This window comes from Ornithodoros turicata, chromosome 3, assembly GCF_037126465.1.
Source record: "Ornithodoros turicata isolate Travis chromosome 3, ASM3712646v1, whole genome shotgun sequence".
Classification (NCBI taxonomy): domain Eukaryota; kingdom Metazoa; phylum Arthropoda; class Arachnida; order Ixodida; family Argasidae; genus Ornithodoros; species Ornithodoros turicata.
In genome coordinates, this window is record NC_088203.1 from 47,061,105 (window position 1) to 47,076,276 (window position 15,172).

At 49.0% G+C, this 15,172-nt stretch overlaps 1 protein-coding gene across 2 annotated transcripts in view; it reads right to left on the reverse strand.

Moving 5' to 3' along the window:
* Positions 1-15,172, reverse strand: part of LOC135387008 (uncharacterized) — a 304,499-nt gene that overhangs the window by 237,446 nt on the left and 51,881 nt on the right. The gene's annotated exons all lie outside the window — the stretch shown is intronic.

The following is a 15,172-nucleotide window of genomic DNA, read 5'->3' on the forward strand; positions in this document are numbered from 1 at the left end:
AAGCTTATGTATTATGGTTATACTGTATGTTGTGGCTGGGCCATTCTATCTACGGTACCTCTAGTTTCTGTTACCGTCCCTATGCACAATCTTGTGCGCTGAACTCAAAATATTATGTTTTGACACCTTGCTCAATACCTTTTCATGAAAGGTACTGGTATCTACCCTATTTCCACTTCAGTAGTCTCAACCTAGCACTATGTTGCTTTTTCGTCTATCTTTTATATCGTGTCCGGTTTCACAGCTTGTGAAACTTCTTGCGAAGTTCGTCTTCCCGTGCTGTGTATGGACTTCAAACGTGAGCTTCGCTTACTGCAATTTAAGGACCTATCCAACGCGAACTGCGGCTTTCACTTGGGCATAAGGGAATTTGGTGACTCTTATTATATAGGTATGCGCATATGCAAGTGACGTGTGCTAGCTTCATGGAAGATTCTTTGATTGCTTGTTAGCGCCGCGAAGCAACTGTTGACTTCATGGAAGCGGGTAGAGAAAAGTGAGAATCATGAGTCTGGAGTCTTGAGCGAAAAAGTCATGGTAGAAAAGGGTAATAATTCCGGCTCTGGTTCCCACAATGTTGGTTACGGTGAGCTTTACGGTTTGATTTACTCCCGCGAATATTCGAATCAGCGGCCTCGGTGGCTCAGTCGGTAGCGTGTTCGCCTTCTGATCCGGAGATCGCGGGTTCGACCACGGCCGAGGACGCCAGCAACTTGGTGGCTGTGTGAAAGTTGCTTAGACACGCCGTCTTCCGCGAGGGACGGTAAATACGGGGCGCCGTGTGGCGAGCTTTTATGCCACGGTAAAGAATCCCCAGGTGGGAAAAAGCAATCCATAGACCGGCCGCTGTGGCGTCGCTCATCATCTGAGTTTTCTCGCCACGTAAACCCCGAATTATAATATAAATAATATTCGAATTGTGTCGACCATTGACAAGTTGAAGAGACACCGAAAATGTTTACGCTCACAAGCAACCAAACTGAAGAACGATATCGAAGGTAAACTGGGTGCTGATGATGATGCAGCCGATCCATCTTGATCGGTTGCATCATCCTCAGCACCCAGTTTATCTTCGATATCGTTCCTCAGTTTTGTTGCTGTACTAAGACAGGAGTTCCAAGATATTTCCAGAGATTTAAAGCCTGTTGACAACGAGCTCAAGGATAAATTCGCTGACGAAGAATACAAATGCGAGATGGCTGCCACGACTGGATTCCGCCATCAGATTTTGGAGACCCTCACTCGAAAGAACTGGGCCCGCAAGAAGCATCGAAGAGCGCGTCGACGCCGGTGGCTCCGAACACTAGCCCCATTCCAGTTGTTTCTGTCAATCGGGAAAACAGGATAAAGCTGCCAAAATTAGAGCTGCCGAAATTTGGTGGCTCTGAGACATATGGCTTCCTTTGTGGACCCGTTATGAAGTTGCAGTGCACCAGAACAACGCGCATACCGCCACTGAGTTCGTTTACTTGTCATCGCTGTTAACTGGAAATGCCGCTGATCACATCTGTGAATTAAACTTGAATGAGGGCTACTATAACTAGGCAATTGAACTTGTCAGCAGGGAATATGGATCATCGACGCGCATAGCTGATAAGCGCATAAGGAAGCTGAAAAGTGTGATACCAGTCACGGATACCGCGGATATTTCGAAAGAACGGTACTTCTATTTTAAAATTCAATCCCCTGCACGCAGCCTCCAAGTTTTGGGCATCTCAACAGACGGCTACGGCGCACTACTTAGACCCATCCTTTTACGCAAGCTGGGCCAAAATATGGCCGTTGAACATCAGGAACGACAAGAACTTAATGTGCGTACTCGCCGCGCAGGTATGGCTGGTGACAATGCGGTACACCTTTACAGCCAGGACTTCTAGGACCGTATGGACTACTTGCGGGTAATAATAGTGTCCAAGAAACGTGCATTAGTGTATACAGGAGTAGTAGGAACATATGTCCTACCAACGACATCCTTTTTCTAATCCAATTCCAGGAATTCCTGTTCTAATTCAATTCTAAGCGAAAATCCACTTTTCAGCCAACACAATCCAGTTCTAAGCCGACCCAATCCAGTTGGAATCCAACACAAGCCAATTCCAAAGCCATCTGATTGATGATTGGTCGCCATTAGCTCCGCCCACTTCACGTTGATTGGCCACCACACTAAGCCTACTGATCACTGATTGGTTGACCGTAGCTCTGCTCCTTTATGCTAATTAGTCGGCTCAGCTCCACCCACTTCACGCTGATTGGCCCACGCTATGCCTACTGATCGTTGATTGGTTTCCCGTAGCTCCACCCCTTTATGCTAATTACTTGGCTCCCCCACTTCACGCTGATTGGCTAAACCTACTGATGCTTGATTGGTTCATCATAGCGCCGCCCCTTTATGCTAATTACTTTGGCTCCGCCCACTTTATGCTGATTGGCGCACGCTGAGCCTCTATGCTAATTAGCCAGCTCTGCTGACTGGTCCGCGCTAAGCCTACTCACCTTGATTGCTCCTCTTCTCCACAGACTTCTAAGCCCCACCTGATTGGCCCGCGCTAAGCCCGCCATAATGGCTAGCAGGTCCTGATTGGCCTACTGAACATAGCCTTCACCAGCGCCCGCCAGATGGTGCGCGGATCGCTCGGTGGTGGCTTCAGATGGTTCTAACCGAATTGGGTATCTCTATCTCAGATAGCTATCTACAAGAACAAACAGACAGGGACAAAAATACCTTTCAACGTTTATTGAGTACATGTTTGAGGAAAAGCATGGCGGTCTTGGAGAGGTTGATTCCTTTGATGCTGGGCGTGGTTCGGACGAAGTGACGAATCATGTAGACGTCTCCGGGACAGCGGCTGAGAAAAATTTCGTCCTCCGTGAGTTGGCACTTCCACATGCACTGGATATCTTCGTAGCTGTCGCTCACGTCTAGCGAGTGAAGGCACGTGCGCAGAGATTCAGTGGCATTCCTGTTCAGGTTAATGCCGGACCCCATAGGTACCACGTGCCACTCCCTGATGGCCAAGATGTCGCCAGGGCATTCGTGCGCGTACGTATGCTTATCCTTCTCCAGCTTGATGCTCGCAGTACAGTTCCCGGCGTCAAGCGCCAGCGCACACGAGAAGAGCGAGAAGAGAACGAGGTGCCACATCCTTTCAGTGACACAGGCCAAATGACGCTACTCCTACTCATCCTCTGCATTATCTGTGTGGGGGAGAGAATGCCGGGTGAAATCCCGCTATCTACGCATCCACTCGAGCTTACCATATTCGCAGCTTCCGTACGGGTAGGAGTCCACGTCATTGTAGAGATATCGTTTGTCGTCGTACGCCATCAGACTTCTTTTCAGATTTCTGATGGTGTACATGCACTCTTTCTTTCCCACTATTGACACCTGTTCGTGCGATATGCTAGCGTGCTTGAATAGGGTATCGCGGTACGTACCATGGAGGAGGTATTTGGGCACAATGTTCTTTTTGGCCCCTTTAGCTCTTGCTATCTGTTTTCCCCCGGCTAATTTTATGGAATACATTTTGGCTTTCAAGCACATTAATTCCTCAATGGGTATGCTACCCGTTTCACTTTTGAACGCGCCAAGTCTACCGCGATTCTTCTCGCTGTACAGCTGATGATCACGATCGAAGGAAGACAAGTCTCAATGGTCGTCGGTGATCGCACGTAACTGATCTTCGTAGTCCTTGCAGAATAGGCCGAGGATCAGAGAATCCGTGTCAAAGTAGCAGGTAATCACCGACAATGTGAGCTTGCTCAGCAGGGTTTCATAGTAGAACGCGTACATGGTTAACTAACTCAGTTCTAAAATCATGAAGTCAATCTGCAGGGAGAAATCGCATCACACTTTTCTTTTGCGCATTTCGTACATGACGCAATCGGGGGAGAAAATTTCCATTCGTACGCATTCCACCCAACTCCCGAGGCGACTCGCCGTCTCCTCATCGAAGGCTACTCGAATATCCCGCATATTAAATTTATTTAGTAGCGCACGCCCGAAGACCGCATTATTTGAGATTTTATGGAAATTTTTCTCGAACGTCGTGCTCGAGGCGAAGCATCTGGCAACATTGTCCTTGATGTAGGCATGCAGGAATGGTGCCTGACGAAATTTTAGAATTCGGTGAATTTTCGTCACCCGCATGTCCAGTCTACAATAGAGCGCGAGCAGCGCGTAATGAACGACGTACTCGACCTTGTCCTTGCACGTGAGTAGCAGCTTTTTGCTGTTCGCCGGCTGATACATTAACCTGTCGAGGAGCCCCCGCTCAAATGGTGAGAGCCATTCCTTCGGGACGACCGCCTTCTCGGGAGCCAGGGGGAAGTACCGCATCTGCACGTGGATAGATTTTGGATACTCCAAGTCGCACACGTACACGCATCCCACGTCCGAATCCGTGGGGTGATGCATAAAATCCACGGAGCTAAAATCCTCGACCCATTCGAAATTGCCGACAGGAGGTGCTTTATCATACTGAATCCGTAAAGATTGTTACAGTCTATGTACGATATGTACACCTGCTCTTTATCGGGATCGTAGCCACTGCACAGTGGGTTGTTAGCCCGTAAATGACGTCTGCTCGCCTGACAGAGCCCGCCTCTAACACCCGATTCGATGGTCCGGTACATGTCCTCGTCAATGATCAGTTCCAATTTTGCCTGCGTGTAATTTAGAGCGCATTGCCACGAATAGGATGCCAGAGAAACGCAATGAAGCAATTCCAAACCGCGCGCGTCGTAGCACAGGCGTCGGAAGTGCTGCATTATGTCAGCATGTAACAGGGCATCCGTTTTCAGGTACAATGTATTATAATCCCTCAGATTCGAGCATCCAAAACGTTCAAATACGTGCTGCGCGTACTGATAGTCTTCGTCGCTTATATCCTCCCGCGTCAGATCGTTTCGGAAGGCGGATTTTTGCCGGCAGAGCCAATTTGTCGTAGACCGCGAACGAGCTAACGTGGCTGTACGGGAATACACCTTTACGAAGCAAAATTTCGTAGTCGTCTCCAAATACCTGCTTCAGGCATTAGAACGCCTCTGCGCCCCCCATGGATTTGACGGTTTCCACGAGCTCTCCCAGCGACGAATTTAGGTACTGCATCGTATCTCTGAATAGGAAGGTGCCAATTTCGAACGATCGGATTTTTTCCATGGAACTGGCCACGATGAAGGGAGCTCGCTTCCACCCGAGAAGGTGCAATTCCCGCAGCAGCCCGGCCAGATCGTAGGCCAGTATGTGAACCATGGGCAGTTTCTCCCTCGTCGTGCACGCCACGTTACAGGGGTTGCACAGCGTCGCAATGTAATTTGTCTCGCCGGCAGTACAACGCTTGGAATGGTCGTGGTGCTGGACACGGGGTAGATCTTGCGCGAACTCCCGCCTACAGTACGCACAGTGGGTGGCGGCTCTGTGCCGTGCTCGTTGCTCATCATTCAGCACCATATCGGCGGGGCAGGCGTTCAGGGCGATCATCTCGTCCCGCATTTCCATCAAAGCTCTGACGCACTGCCTCGCGGAATCTTGGTGCGTCCTGATGCGCATCACCTTCGAGTCGTGGGTGCGCACGAGCACGGCACAGAAGCTCGAGGTGACGTGACGCTGCATGCCAACACCACTGGGCGCGAGAACGCTCTCCGTGGCCAACGCGACGACGTAGTTGTACTGCTTCTTGTACTGTATTTTAGCAAATTCTACAAAGTTTTTGCCTGGTTCGCAAAATTCCAATATGATTTCGTTTACGTCGGCGCACAGGCGACGACGTTTCACGATGCTCTCTTTCTTCAGGAAAGAGCGCGTGCAACGCTCGCATAGGAAACGCTTGTCTTTCCGAATCAGTAACCGCTCGAGGGACTTCATTCAAAAACAAATGCTCGTCTATAGCCAATAAGTGAATTTTCTTTTCATACTCGAGTTTTGGGGGTCGCGACACGTGCACTTTCTGATCGACGTGCTCGTATACATAAACGGATATCTTGTTTTTGTCTTCGAATTCGTCCAGATCAGAGTAGGAAACGGGGAAGCGACTAGGCCACCAGTACTCCGCTGCGTAGTTTTCACATTTTTTTCACGAATTCCTTTCCTCTTTCCTGCGGGTGCAGGAGAGCGAGCGCATTGGATTTAAAACACTCACACTCCTTACGTGCCGGTAAATGAATATTCGTCAGCACGTTCCTGCGTTTAGCCAAATGATCGGGAAGTGCGCCATTGCATCCGAATGTTTTAGTTTTCACAGCGGAAATACATATTTGAACGTTTTGGACGTCGGTGGACACGAACCCACTCCCTTCCCGCTGATAATGTTCGACGCGCCCCGTGGACTCTTGAATCACGTCCATTAGGGTATTCGCGATGGCTCCGTCGCTGTGGACTTCGCGAGCAAACGCCATAAAGTGGGCTATGTGCGCGGTTATCTCCCCCGAGTTTCCTTTACCATTAAAACATCGGCACAAATGCAAAACCTAAAGGGTATTCTTTGCGCTCTCAATATAGCGACCACATCGTGAAAGTGACTCATTAAATATTGTCGCAAATCCTATATTCCCTGATCGTGAACAGATGCCAATAGCACGTATCTTTTGACGATACCTCTACATGCAGTGTCAGTCTGGAAGAAGGGCAGGAAGGATGTATCCACGTTGGGGTGCGATCGCATCACGTGAGCAGACAGTGTAGGAGGTGCGCCGTCCCGAGAATCTTCGTCCGATTCATCCTCGATATCGTGAGGATCAAAAAAGCAGAATACACACCGAGGCACTGAAAATAAACGGATCTGTAAGAAACGTGCAACAAGTAAAGGGAATAACTTACTTGTGAAGCGAGTGAAAGCAGACTGTTCCCCCGGGGAGGCGATCGCGTGGCTTATAAACCAGCATCCACGCTGCATGCACGAACACGTCGGGGCTCGCTTGTTTCCACACGGTCGTAAATCATGTGTCACCTCGAGGATGAGGCCACGTTGGGGCCATCTGTTTAATATCAGAACGCGTGCAGCCACAATGAGAACTCTACGGTGAGCTGTGTTTTATCACCGTCGAAGAAAATGTTGCGTATGTTTCAAGGTAATGTAAATAGGTCTTCCCTGAGAAATTGGGTCACCTTGAGGATGAGTCGGCTGCATGTTCCAACACGTTCGGGCCACCTGTTTTATATCAAAATGCACTTCAGGGTCAAAATGAGTTTATGTTATAGAACGGTGAGCTTTGTTTTATTCTCGGGGAAGAAAATGTTGCGTATGTTTCAAGGTAATGTAAATAGGTCTTCTCCGAGAAACTGGGTCACCTTGAGACAAGCCCCAACACGATGGTGCCACCTGTTTAATATCAGAACGCACTTCCACCCGTCGTCGCCAAAATAAGTTTATAATATCAAACTCTACGGTGAGCTTTGTTTTATCACCGTCGAAGAAAATGTTGCGTATGTTTCAAGGTGATGGAAATAGGCCTTCTCTTAGAAATTGGGTCACCTTGAGACAAGCCCCAACACGATGGTGCCATCTGTTTAATATCAGAACGCACTTCCACCTCGTCATGACCAAAATGAGAACTCCATGGTGAGCTTTGTTTTATCACTGTCGAAGAAAATGTTGCATATGTTTCAAGGTGATGTAAATAGGCTTTTGCTGAGAAATTGGGTCGCCTTGAGGATGAGGCCACGTTGGGGCCACCTGTCTAATATCAAAACGCACTTACACCGCGTCAGGGCCAAAATGAGAACTCTGTGGTGAGCTCAGTCGAAGAAAATGTTGTCAAGATGGTGTAAACAGATTTGGGTTTCAACAGCTAGGAGACCGGCAGAGGATCCGCGTTTTTATATCACGGCACCATATAGACGACCATCGCGAACTTTGTGCGTTCTGTGCGCTTAAACCAAGTTGGTGCATTCAGACGAAAAAAGATTGCGCAAGCGTGGAAAGGAAGGGTTGCCTGCAAAAACGATCTCGTGAGCCCGGACCTCATCCACTGCTCACCCGATTCACTCATTCACTGTTCAACCATCGTCACTTCTAGACTGAAATCGTAAGTACCGAATAGATTACACGTTATCCAGTAGGTAAAGTTTTTTTCTTTTTTCACGTGTTTCAGATGAACTGTCCAACCTGCTCTCAGCCGTTACCTGAAGGATCACACTTCCGAGTTTTGGTCGTGGGACCTAAGGCACGGGATGCAACACCACCACCACCACTGCAATCCTCGCCAGAGCTGGAACACATATGCATCGATCTGAATGCGCTCTCGCCACTGCTAGCGCAAACACCACCCAACAGCTGAGCGATCAGGTGCACACACTACCTTCTTCTGTCCTCAACTATCGCTGGACTATAGACCGGTCGTAACATCGCTTCTATGCCTTCCTCTTTGTTCTACTGTCGCCGGAACTGAGTGCTGTCATCGCCAACAGCTGAGCTCGCGCCACATATGAGGAGCGTCGCTTCTAAGCCATGTATGTTTTTTTTTTCATGCTATCAACCGCTGCTTAGCAAATAAACGTTTCCAGCCATTGCCTATAAATCGTAGTTGTCTGTTGAGGAGGGGTTCGCATTAAGTGAAGCGACGCGCTTTATCTGAGAAAAAAAAAAGTTCCTCTCGCGAAGTTGTAAATCTTTATTTTCGTGGGTGGTACCCCTAGAGCGTTACTCGCCTCGGTCTCGCCATCGAAAGAGCAACAGTGAGTACCAACTTATTTTCACTCCATTACCTATAGATCTGCGCGCATATTTCAGATGCAATGCCCCACCTGCGGCCACCCATTACCTGAGGGTTCACATATTCGAGTGCTAGTGGTGGGAGGCTCGGAGGCTCCACCGCCTCCCTATAGTGAAGCGCCCCCACTGAGTTATTTAGAGCAGCCGCAGCAGCAACAACAACAACAACCACTCAGCAGGGGTCGCGGGCGCGGGTTGATGCTTCATGCGAGCGACCAGCAACCTTTCGCGATCGCCGGTCGAGGACAACGACGCGCGCTGTAACCGAAAGTGAATAAACCACAGCGATAAAAAAAACAGTGTTCTATGCGTTCGTGATAGTTTGTGATGGGGGGAGACTAAAGGACACCACACTTTTTTAAGCGACAAACAACTTTTCTTGCAGCTTTATTGATTTTAGGTCATTAGCGGCGAGATTATCGGAAAACAGGGATACAATGGAAAACAAAGGAAAACAGGGATACAATGCTCTTCAGTGATTTCCCTTTCGCCAACACGATACAACAGTACACACCACACATTGGAGAATACAGGCTTTGAATAGAGACATCATTATATTCGTCGACGCATTTCAACTCGGGTTGGATGGGTGGCGATGCGAAGGAATCAAAATAGATGAGGTCATCCTTCATTTTCGCATACAGAATCCAGTGCTCCCCAGCTTGCTGTCGCCGATCGGTGTTCACCACGATTATACCCGGTCTATCCAGCGCTGGTAGACGGTCGTCTGGGGCGTATACATCAGGTGGACGGAGGATTGATCGGGATCCAGGTCGTAGTACAGTAGGAACTTGTTTCCAACGTAGTGGTCGTATTCGTAGGAGACGTGCTTCTCACACAGCTGCTCCAAGAGGTTGAAGTAGCTTCGGTGGTGCAGGTTATTGTTGAAGTCGAACGTGTCTATTCGCTGCGTCCCGTTCACGGTGAGCGTCGCCGACTCAATGTCGCAGTTCACAAATCGGTACGGGTCCCGATTGAATGCTCCCTGGTAGGCTAGGGTGGGCACGAATGCGACCACCACCTTAGACGGTATCTGCTCTGGAAATACATCTTCCAGGCATGCATGCAGGTTGCCAACTGGTAGCGAACGAATACGCGATTCACTTCCGGCCAGTGTGTAGAGAGCCTTGCGTTGTGCAATTTTGTTTCGTGCCCGAGGAATAGGCTGGAAGACACGGTGATTTTCTTTATGTACAAGGTGGCACTCATGATTTCCACTTTATGCATGTGCTGCTCCTGATCGGTCTTCATAATGCGGAATTTGTCGGAGCCTTGATAAAAAACAAGCCTAATTTCCACTCCTGATATGAGTAGCTTAGGCTGCAGGAAAATGTCCGAGTTGATCTTGGAAACCAGGTCGATGGTCTTGCCACCCCGTGTGAGGTTGTATCGTTCGGTTGGTCCACGAGCGCGAATGTTGTTTTCCGATTGGCGCAATACAAATCATTATTCGTAATCATGGTCTGATTCAAGAAGACGGCTACGTTCTTGAAAATCGAGCTGGCGAACGCGTTGACGGGGTAGACCTCGTCGTAGGTCGTCCGATCGCCAGCGTGTGTTTCCGGTAGCGAACCATCCTCATGTACGATGCGGACTTTCGTCACTATGTACGCGGAGTTCAAATCGAGATAGTCATGCCCCAAATTCGAAACCTGGAACTCTATGACGGAGGATATGTCAGCGACCGAGTAGAATACCTCATATTCGCCCTTCAGTATATGCCACTGCGTTCCCGGCACGGAAAATAACTGTGTTTCCGACTCATCCGACAGAGGAGTGTCGGGATGTACGACGACATCTCGCAACTAAATTGTGGCCGCACAACCAGCGTGATTTATGCTGTCGAAGACGTCCGGTTTTCTCCTCTTTCTTCGCCCGCCGGTCCCTCCGAGGTCTCGGAGAATTTCACCTCCCCTAATCTCTCGCCGATCTTTTAAGCGCACTTCAGAAAGAGTCTCCCTCCGACAGAGTTTTCACCACGCGGTTAGCGGCCGCAACAGCCGTCCTTTTTAAGTAGGGCGATACGTGTTTAAAGAGTGGAATAGCGAAACGCCCAAGCTGAGAAAAGAAATTGCCTCCCCTCTGGTACAGGTGCGACCTGTATACCGTCGGAACGCCAAATCCGTAGGTTGTTACCGCTTTAGTGTAGATGCTTAAAGTGCAGCGTCAGCGTCGATCTACCGCGATTTTGTAGCGGTAGCTTGCGACCCGTGTCGTCGCGTATAGAGACGGTGATTGAGGAAATTTCGCGCTGCACTAACTTAAAATACTCAACGGGAGAAAGCTGAAACTGAGTTGTTCTTTCCTTCTATCGTATACGAATGGAATTAATTTCAGTATCGGAGGCCGCCCGTTTCCCACTACGGAGGGCGTGACGAGATCCGTGTATATCATAATACACTTAATGGGAAGATCTATGGTCACTTCGTCGACGCCCGTATCGTTTTCGGTAAATACGGTTTTCGCGCCGAAACCCAGTAGGTACGCAAAGTAATCGGATAATGTAAGCGACACGTTTTCCCGCAAGCTCAACGAACACTTCCTCGCCCATGCATCGTACGTGAGGGAAGCCTCTGGCTGCAGACGCTCATGGATGGCGCACACGAGAGCTTTGGGTGCTTCGTAGTAATTTGGTGGAAGTGGAACGCGGTCGACAAGTTGAAATTCGCCAGGAGAGAAAGCGAGTAACTGTTGTCTTTGAATTCCACCCTTGATTCTGTATCGTTCGGCCCTCTGAAGAATTCGTTGAATGTGTCGGTAATTAGCGACCGGGGTTCTAAAATTAGATCGTTATTGATCACTATCACCCGGCGAACTCGCATCACAACGGCTCTTTCCTCCGCGAGCGGTAACATGTTTGAGACAGCGTGTACTCTACCTCCCTCCAGGTGATCTCCGTCGATGTCAACGATTCCAAAGGTGAGATGCAGCGGTCTGTCGATTAGCTTCACCGAGCGCACGCGCGACGGTAGCTTAAACACGTAGTGATCTTCCTCGTAAGTCCACTCTATCCCATATTCAAGGAATATTTTATTCAATAGCGTGTCCGTGTCTTCGAACGTGAGCTGTTTTGTTTGCCACTTCTCCGTTGATAGCGTTATCAGGTTATCAGGCGGTTGGTTCACGTTCAGGAAGCTGTTGTGAATGGAAAATTCCTCTAGACCGACGACGTACGAATCATCCACCCAAGCAGCACAATGTACTGAAAGTCGAGTGCAATAGGGGTGGACGGGTAGGTGGACGGCCTTGAGCAGAATTCTGAAAGTAAAGAACATTAATAAGACACATACCGGCCACCCCTATTGCACTTGACTTTCAGTACACTGTGCTGCTTGGGCAGGTGTAGTGGCTTATCTAACGCGATCGTGAAGTCATTCAACGTGTTGGACGGGTGCACGTCCATGCTGGCGTTCGAGAGCAGATACACGTAAAATTCATTTTCTGACATCGCTGGCTGGCACCTAAGAATCGTGATCTTTGGCGTATCCGAACCAACGAACCAAGTAGTGCAATACCCCGTTAATTTTCTTCTTTCTAATCACCGCGGATATGTGTCGCTTATCGTACGAGGAACGATGGTGGACAGGCTGCAGCTCCTGCTCGTAGAATTATCCCAGTATTTCTTTTCCCGTCGAATCTTTCACGTACACTACGGGTGGATCGGTCTTTCTCATTCGCGACACCTCGAGCACTTCGGTCGTCCACCTTTGATCGTAGCCTTTGGCGGACACGCCGCGATCTAACGCGAGCCTCACCTGGTCCCCTGCTTTATACTTGCTCTCGCGCGGGGTCGTCTTACGATTCAATCTGTTGAACAGAGCTACTTCATTTCCAGCGTTCACGTTTTTCGGCTTTTCGCCCATGACGGAGTGTACCGAGCCGTTATAGTCGGCCACTATCTTCGGCAGCACGTTGATATAATTAAACTTCCCCATACTAGTGAAATGCCTGGCTATTCTTTCTCTAATTGTTCTCTGCACGCGTTCACAGGAGGCCGCTTTCATTCCGCTTTGCGTGCTGTAGTGATTTAGTAGCGACTGAAAATATTGACGAACGGGGGAACCCCAAAATTCGCTTGAACCCCAAACCGTGAGCAGGTTCCTCTGAATTCCATGACGGAAAACTCATTGGAAAGCTTTCTTTACGTCTTGCGGGCGCTTTGTGCGAATGGGGACCATGTACAGGTACCTCGATAGCGTATCTATCACCGATAAGATGTACCTGAAACCCTTGTTAAATTTCTGATATTTACGCATATCCAGAAGGTCTGCCTGATATAAATCCCGCACGTGAGTTGCAATGATGAAGCGCCGCGTAAATTTTTTCTTCACTGGCTTGTGAAGGGTGTAAGCATCTTCTTTTTTCAGCTGTTCGATGGCTTCTGCGCGTGTGAGCTTGTGATAACGTCAGTACCGATCCACTCCACCTAACCCTTTCTCTTTGATCTTTCTATAGGGCCCCATATTTGCTCCACCGAGCAATTTGGTGTATTTTCAGAGCGCTTATAATTTTCGATACTTTTTGAGCGCGCTACGACGTGCTAAGTAGCTCACGAGAGCCATAATGTTTGAGCCATTGATTCGCTTCCCTCTATATACTAGCACATTATCCGCCTGCCAGGTGAAAACTTTCTTCAATTCTTTTAGCACAGATTTCGCGCGTGCTTTATCAACGCCGGAGGGTAGAAGATTAAAATCGTATTGATTGGGTTCCGGTTCGGGCTCCGAATGGAGAGGTTCCAGAGGAGGAGGAGGAGGATGATAGTGAGCGTGGTTGAGCAAGTAATAGAGCGCTTCCAGTATTTTGCCCACTTTTACATCGTCCAAATCGTTAGATTTCAGAACTTCACCTATTTCTAGTCTATGAGCCATGACAGATGGCTTTGGATATCGCTCGCCCGACGACTCCCGCCGACCCCGCCGCGAGACTTGATAGCCCTGAGAGGAGCAGTGGAAGTATGGGAATAAGACCACCTCGTTGTTGCCTAATATATTTATTCAATTGCCTGGAGCACTTATGAAGTGACTTGTAAGCGAGGAAGCGGAGGATTTTTTTGTGTTTCTTCAGGTTTTTATGAAGTTCCGTCGAAAGTGGGATATTTCCGCGTAGAATGTTCAGACAGATTTCCCAAAGGATTTGAATGTCGTCGCAGCTGAGCTCTTTAAGTAACTCTGCGCGGTGCGTCGGTTTGCTGGCGGTCAATACTTTGAGGAGCGTGAAATATCTTCTAAGATCGGCCGTCATTTTGCGGGTGTAAACAGGAACTGCCGGTCGTGCGGTAAAATACCCGTTCGCAGGCTACAAGAGGGAGGTGTTTGCGAGTGAAGATCTACAACTAAATAACCGTTCGCCTTCTCTGTCGCCTGGTTATATGCGTCAAGAAAATAGGAGAGCCCCTGTTTCCTGAATACTTGACGTCCGAAGGTTTCGATCTGTTGTACGGACTGAGTGTTCCGGAACAATATGATATAACTGGATATCGTTCGAAAAGCGGCGTTGTGATAGAACAAGGCTTGTGTGATCAGAATCACGGACGAATTCTTATGGTGGCTACCACGTACAGACAACAACTCTACCTCCGATAGAACCCCCTTTTCCGTGATTTGATCGTCAATAACTATGAGAGTGGGATATCGCTCATCCCAATCTGTGGGTATCCTGTCCATAAACTCCACACCGTCGAAATCCTTTTCCCAGCCGGCTGCATACTTTCGTACGTAGGGTATCTTCTGCGGTGGAATGCTAAATAACTCAGGGTGTCTCATTATATTCTGTGTGAGGTACAGTCTTCCCACACATGGACGCGACCGGATATGAGAATTCGAGTAGGGTGCTGGAACTGCATGCGCATCGTGGAATAACTTGAGTAGACTGTGTAGCGGGGTGTGATGCCTCTATTTTCATCCATAGGCCCTAGCGCGATTGATGATCGTCTCCAGGACTCTTATTTCTTCCTGACATAGTTCCTGAAGCTCGCGCAGCGATTGCTTCCTGTAAGCCGACAGGTACTCGTCCAAGATTTTGCGTATGATGTCCCGCAACTTGTTTGCGGTGATACGGGAGCGCAATGTGTGGCAGCACATCTCGACGAAGTTCTCTCGCTCGTGTGATACCTCAAAGCGGAATCTCGCGGAGCTGATGCACCTGAGTCGCACCATCTGGTGGCACCAGGTAAGTTTGGACGTATGAGATAGAGATTGGGTTAGAACCATCTGAAGCCACCGCCGAGCGATCCGGGCACCATCTGGCGGGCGCTGGTGAAGGCTATGTTCAGTAGGCCAATCAGGACCTGCTAGCCATTATGGCGGGCTTAGCGCGGGCCAATCGGGTGAGGCTTAGAAGTCTGTGGAGAAGAGGAGCAATCGGGGTGAGTAGGCTTAGCGCGGACCAATCAGTGGAGCTGGCTAATTAGCATAGAGGCTCAGCGTGCGCCAATCAGCGTAAAGTGGCCGGAGCCAAAGTAA